This window comes from Heterodontus francisci, chromosome 8 (genome assembly GCF_036365525.1).
Source record: "Heterodontus francisci isolate sHetFra1 chromosome 8, sHetFra1.hap1, whole genome shotgun sequence".
Lineage (NCBI taxonomy): Eukaryota > Metazoa > Chordata > Chondrichthyes > Heterodontiformes > Heterodontidae > Heterodontus > Heterodontus francisci.
The window spans coordinates 29,086,541-29,093,578 of NC_090378.1; positions in this window are offsets into that span (position 1 = coordinate 29,086,541).

Sequence of the window (7,038 nt, forward strand, 5' to 3'; positions counted from 1 at the left end):
GGTGGGGGGGGGCTGGTGGGGTCGTCTCCCCCACATTGGGGAGGATGCCTTGTAAAACGAGGCACCCGCCCTGTGTGTTTGAGGGGGGGGGTCCCTCATCCGTGGGCAATCTGTGGCACACTGAGGGCCCCGGCCTGGAAATAATGCACCTCCCAGGACTCCCCTTCCCCTGGATTTTATAACCAACCCCTCAACCCACCTCACCAGGGCCTTTCGGCCTGGCCCTGGCCACCCTGTCTCACTTACTTGAGGTCCGGGTTTCCAGTGCTGGGTGTGGTTCTAAGGCTTCTGCAGAACAGGAAGTGGCCACCACTCCCAGTGGTGCTGCCAATACTGCTGAGCTGCCGGCCCTGTGATTGTCTGGCAGCTCCAAGGCGGGATCCCCGTCTTCAAAGGGATGGAAATCCTGGCACCGCAAATGTCGGCTCCATTACAACGGAGGTTCACGCCAGAGGTGGGGGGAGGTGGGGGGTGTGAAAAAGTCAAGGTGGGGTCGCCCCACCTTTTTGGCCCGGCACCAGGAGCCCTGCCTCCTGCACAAAATCCAGGCCATAATGTGCTATATGCTTGGATATGCTAAACAATGGAGCTATGGGAGAAGTGTCAAGCTAGAAGCTGCAAGAGAATTATGCTGAAGTTGTTAAAGTATTGTTAGTGCCAAGACAGTTGATTTGGATGGAACCACATCGAGTAGTTGATTAGGTTAAAACCACAGTGTAAGCAGAAATTGAAATTGTGTAATCACATAGTGAGACACATTGTAAGATAAGAAATTGAAAAACAAAAGGGGTCACAAGCTCATTATTATGTACGTGACTTGAGTCACAGGAGATAAAGTGCATATGCAGATGACAATAATTGGATTAGAAACGGACGAGGCTATGCCTGATAGGTGCTCTGACAAAAGTTGGCAGGACAAACAACAAAGAACAAAGAACAGTACAGCACAGGAACAGGCCATTCGGCCCTCCAAGCCTGCGCCGATCTTTATGCCTGCCTAAACTAAAACCTTCTGCACTTCTGGGGCCCATATCCCTCTATGCCCTTCCTATTCATGTATTGTCAAGAAGTCTCTAAAACGTTGCTATCGTATCTGCTTCCACCACCTCCCCTGGCAGCAAGTTCCAGGCACTCACCACCCTCTGTGTAAAAAGCTTCCCTCGCACATCCCCTCTAAACTTTGCCCCTCGCACCTTAAACCTATGTCCCCTAGTAACTGACTCTTCCACCCTGGGAAAAAGCTTCTGACTATCCACTCTGTCCATGCCGCTCATAACTTGGTAAATCTCTATCATGTCGCCCCTCCACCTCCGTCGTTCCAGTGAAAACAATCCGAGTTTATCCAACCTCGCCTCATAGCTAATGCCCTCCAGACCAGGCAACATCCTGGTAAACCTCCTCTGTACCCTCTCCAAAGCCTCCACGTCCTTCTAGTAGTGTGGCAACCAGTTCTGTACAGCTGCAACATGACTTGCCAATTTTTATACTCTATGCCCCGACCGATGAAGGCAAGCATGCCGTATGCCTTCTTGACTACCTTATCCACCTGCGTTGCCACTTTCAGTGACCTGTGGACCTGTACACCCAGATCTCTCTGCCTGTCAATACTCCTGAGGGTTCTGCCATTTACTGTATACCTCCCACCTGCATTAGACCTTCCAAAATGCATTACCTCACATTTGTTTGGATTAAACTCCATCTGCCATTTCTCCGCCCAAGTCTCCAACCGATCTATATCCTGCTGTATCCTCTGACAATCCTCATCATTATCCACAACTCCACCAACCTTTGTGTCGTCCACAAACTTACTAATCAGACCAGCTACATTTTCCTCCAAATCATTTATATATACTACAAACAGCAAAGGTCCCAGCACTGATCCCTGCAGAACACCACTAGTCACATCCCTCCATTCAGAATAACATCCATCCACTGATACCGTTCTCTGCAGTCGCAACCAGGAATTCCAAAGATTGTGTTGCCTGCCCAGAACCAGGGTTAAAGATATCTCCTCGCAGTTGGAGAGGACTTGGAGTGGGAGAGGGAGGATCCAGTTGTCATAGTCCAAGTAGGAACCAACAACGTAGATAGAACTTCTGCTGACAGAGTTTGATGAGGTTTGATGAGTTTGGGCCCAAATTAAAATGCAGAACCTCAAAGGTAATAATCTCTGTGTTGTTATCTGAGCCACATGCCAATTGGCATAGCGTCAAGCAGATTAGAGAATTAAACGAGTCACTCAAAGAGTGGTGTGGGAAGAAGGGGTTTTGATTCATAGGGCACTGGCACCAGTACTGGGGATGGGCTCTACTTAAACTGGGCTGGAGTCAGTGTCCTGATGAATCGTATAACAAGGGCTGTGGACAGGACTCAAGGTGGTACACTTGAACTGAGATGCCCCCACTGGCACGTCCATGATAAGGACGACTGCTGCTTCCATCTCAGCCCATGACTCTGCACTGTCTCAAGGAATCTGACATATGGGTACACATCTCTCACTGCAGGTCAAAGTAGAGCATCCTTGCATGTGATTCCCGAGGCCCTGCATCTGAGCTCAGCTGAGCAATGCTGTGTCTGTCTTCCATCCTGAAACGGGGACTGCTCATAGCTGCCTCTGCCTCTGACACCCCTTGCTGCTCAGTAGTGAATTGCTCTTCACCCAGTGCCACCCTTGTGATGACATTGGCTCTGCTGTTTTGGATGCTTAACAGGACCCCAGTTGTGCTCCCGCTCCACGACTGACCCTGTGGGAGACATAAGAATGAGAACTTGCCTGTGACAGCAGATGCCTCTGCAGTGCTGAGGCTTCCTAATGCAGCTGAATCTTTTGCATGCTGTTGGATGGGGAGGAGTGCACTCCACCCCCTTCATCTAAAGCTCTCACTATCTTTTCAGCCTCCGCTCCAGGTATTCCCATTTCTCCATTGCCCACTTGGTCATGCCGAGCCAACCTCGCAATTTCCATTGCTGCCTCCTCCATAGCAGTGAGGATGGTGAGCTGGGGCACTCCTCCTCTTGTGTGAGCTCTCTCCCATGAGTTAAGTGCCCTATTCTTCTGCAATGACAAGAGAGTTATCGATAAGCTACTGCTGGTCTCTCTGTCCAATGCCAATAGCTCTATTAGATAAGTCGCTGTATATATCAGTGCTGCCAGGCCCCCAACAATGCTAGGATTCTGGGCATTGCTGAGGGGTGAGTAACTACCCTGGGAACACCGTTCTCCCATGTTCAGGAGGACCATACTCCCTCAGGCTGCTGAATTGGTGGGCTGGAATTTATGCACCATTGGAAGGCGGGTTTCTGGTGGGGGGGCGGGTTGGGGGCACCAGAGAATTGGTACAGATTCATCCGCCACGGAACCCAACGTTGTTAGACCATGTTCCGATTTACCCAGAGACAGCGAGGTTCTGTGGCGGCACCTCCACCACAAAGTGACAGGATTGTACTTTAAAGACGTTAAATACTGTTTTGCATGCATTAGTATATAAGTTGCCGGAATCCTATCAGATGTTCATGATCTTCTGCATGATGTGTGGCACTCACGTGCCTTCATTTTCCTGTCTCTCAAAAGCTGGCCCCGCCAGGATGGGAGTCCGCTGTGCCTGCAAAGGTTAGGTAAGTAATTTGTTGTTATCATCATGAATTTGTTCGGCATCCGACATTGCCTCTATGCTCAATCTGCAAATGTGAGGGAAGGAGGGAGATCTGCAAGTTGGTATTGTTGGGGGAAAGGGGGACACTCTGCAAGTGGAAACTGTTGGGGGGAGGAAAGGGGGGATCTCTGCAAGTGGGTACTGTTGGGGAGAGTTGGGGTGGGGGGAGGGTTGAACTCTGCAATCCAACATCAAGAGGCACCGTAAACAGCATCGCCAATGCTGCCCCCTCCACGTGATTGTGGGGGGGCAACCGCTGTCATTATGCTAAGCGGCCACCTGTCGTGTAATCGCGGCGGCGCAACCATGAACATCATAAGTGGGACAGCTGACATTTTGCATTCCCGCTGCTACTCCCAGTGGCATGATAAAATCTGGCCTGGTGTGTCTACTAGAGGCTGCAGACCTGAAGGCATGTCATCTGGATTTCACGTTGCACTCACCTTGCCAGAGCAAAGGAGCTCATAAACCTCTTCTGACATGCACCCAGTTCCTCCGGACGACGTTTTGGCTGCTCACTATTTCTGTGACCTCCAGCCAGGCCTGCTTAATATGACTTACATGGAAGACCAGAGTAGCAGTCGGAAGACCTGGGAGGAACCGGGACCAGAGTGGGAGATAAAAATCGAGAACGGGGCTCGAGGCCCTCCCTTACCTGTAAGACTGGAGTAGCAGTCAGTGAACCTGGGAGGAAAGCTCTGGCTGTGTCAGCACGTGCTGGGTTGAAAAGTGGGGGAAAAAAACTAATAGTGACATCATGGGAAATCCGTAAGTTGATTGGTTGATAAGTAACAGCATATTGCCTGTAAATAGCTTAAAAATCAGAGAACAAAAGTTCTTTTTTTTTAATCACTCAAATAGATACCTTGTAAGTGGTAAAGTCAGTATGATGAAGGTTTTTAGTTAGTGTAATTTAATAATTACTAATTAGAATAGTGCTGTTTGGACAGAGAGTACAGCTGTGAGTTGTGTGTGAGGGATTTCACTGATGAGGGGAAGAAGGTGCTCTTTGCTGTCATTCTTTTCTTTTCTGCCTTTTCAGCCTCCACAGTACAGGGGAAGAAGCTGATTGGCAAGTAACTAGTAAGTTATTCTACTTATTACATTAGCAATAATTAGTTTGTAAAGCTAAGTAATGGCAGGGCAGCTCGGCCAAGTGGAATGTGCCTCCTGTGGTATGTGGGAAGTCATGGGCACACCATGTGGTCCTTGACAAACACATCTGCAGGAAGTGTCATCGGCTGCAGAAGCTTGAGCTCCAGGTTTCGGAACTCGAGCAGTGCACTGTGGCGCATCTGCGAGGCAGAGAACTATGCGGATAGCACGTTTCAGGAGGTAGTCACCCTGGAGCTTAAGAGAGCACAGGCAGAGAGGAACTGGGTGGCTGCTAGACAGACAAGAAGGTCAAGGCAGGTAGTGCAGGTGTCCCCGGAGGGCATCCCACTTTCTAACCGGTATTCAGTTATGAGTACCGATGGGAGAGAGGGTTCCTCTGGAGAGTGCAGCAAAAGTCATGACCAGAGCACCATGGGTGGCTCAGCCATGCAGGGAGCGAGGAGAAAAGACAAGAGAGCAATAGTAGTATTGGATTCTATAGTTAGGGGAACAGACAGGCATTTCTGTGGTCGCAGATATGATTCCAAGATGGTATGTTACCTCCCTGGTGCAAGGGTCATGGATATCACGGAGTGGCTACAGAGGATTCTGGAGGGGGAAGGTGCACAGCCAGAGATCGTGGTCCATATTGGTACCAATGATAATGGAAGAAAGAGGAATGAGGTCCTGAAGACTGAGTTTAGGGAGTTCGGAACAAGATGAGTAAGCAGGACCGCAAAGGTAGTAATCTCTGGATTACTTCCAAGGCCACGTGCTAGTGAGTATAGTAATAGGAAAATACACGAGATGAATGTGTGGCTGGAGAGATGATGCAGGAGGGAGGGCTTCAGATTTCTGTGGCATTAGGAAAGGCTCTGGGGAAGGTGGGACCTGTACAAGCTGGACGGTCTACACCTGAACAGGACTGGGACAAATACCCTTGGAGGAAAGTTTGCTAGTGCCGTTGGGGATGATTTAAACTAGTTTGGCAGGGGGATGGGAACCTGAGGGCAGTTTCAGATAGGACAAAATCAGGGCAGGGAACGAGAAGTAGAAAATTAGCGAGTGACTCTAAAAGACAGAGGGAGCAAAGGTTAAAAAGTGTGCAGCACAGGAATTTGGCAGTGTTAAAATGTATTTATTTAAATGCAAGGAGTATAGTAAATAAAGCCAATGAGCTGAGGGCACAGATAGACACATGGCAACACAATATCATTGCTATGATGAAACTTGTCTTGAAGAGGAGCAAGAATAGCAGCTCAATATCCGTGGATATAGAGTTTTCAGGCATGATAGAGTAGGGGATAAAAAAGGAGGGGGTGTAGCATTATTAGTTAAGTAATCAATAACAACTTTGTGGAGGGATGATATGCTAAATAAATTATCAAATGAGGCCATATGGGTTGAGCTCAGGAATAAAAAAGGAGCATCCACACCATAGTGTACTATAGATCCCCAAATAGTGAGAGGGAGATAGAAGAACAAATATGTAGGCAAATTTCTGAGTGCAAAAACAATTGGGCAATAATAGTTGGGGATTTCAACTACCCTACTATCAACTGGGATACAAACAGTGTGAAGGGCACAGATGGCACAAAATCCATGAACTGCATTCAAAAGAACCTTTTTGTGAGGACGTAACAAGCCCAATGAGAAGGGGCGCAATTCTAGATTTAGTCTTCGGTATTGAAGCTGGGCAAGTGGATGAAGTGGCAGTGGGTGACCATTTTGGAGATAGTAACCATAATACAATTAGCTTTAGCCTAATCATGGAAAAGGACAAAGATAAAACAGGGGTAAAAAATCTCTGACACTTCCCTCCCCTTCCTTGACTTCTCTGTCTCCATCTCTGGGGATAGGCTGTCTACTTAATATTCATTATAAGCCCACTGACTCCCACAGCTACCTCGACTACACTTCTTCACACCCTGCCTCCTGTAAGGACTCCATTCCATTCTTCCAGTTTCTCCGTCTCCGACGCATCTGCTCTGATGGTGCTACCTTCCATGACAGCGCTTCTGATATGTCTCCCTTTTTCCTCAACCGAGGATTCCCCCCCACTGTTGTTGATAGGGCCCTCAACCGTGTCTGGCCCATTTCCCGCACCTCTACCCTTACCCCTTCCCCTCCCTCCCAGAACCGTGACAGGGTTCCCCTTGTCCTCACTTTCCATCCCATCAGCCTCTGTATCGAAAGGATCGTCCTCTGCCATTTCCACCACCTCCAGTGTGATGCATCTACCGAAGTCATCTTCCCCTCCCTTCTCCCGTCAGTATTCCGAAGGGATCGT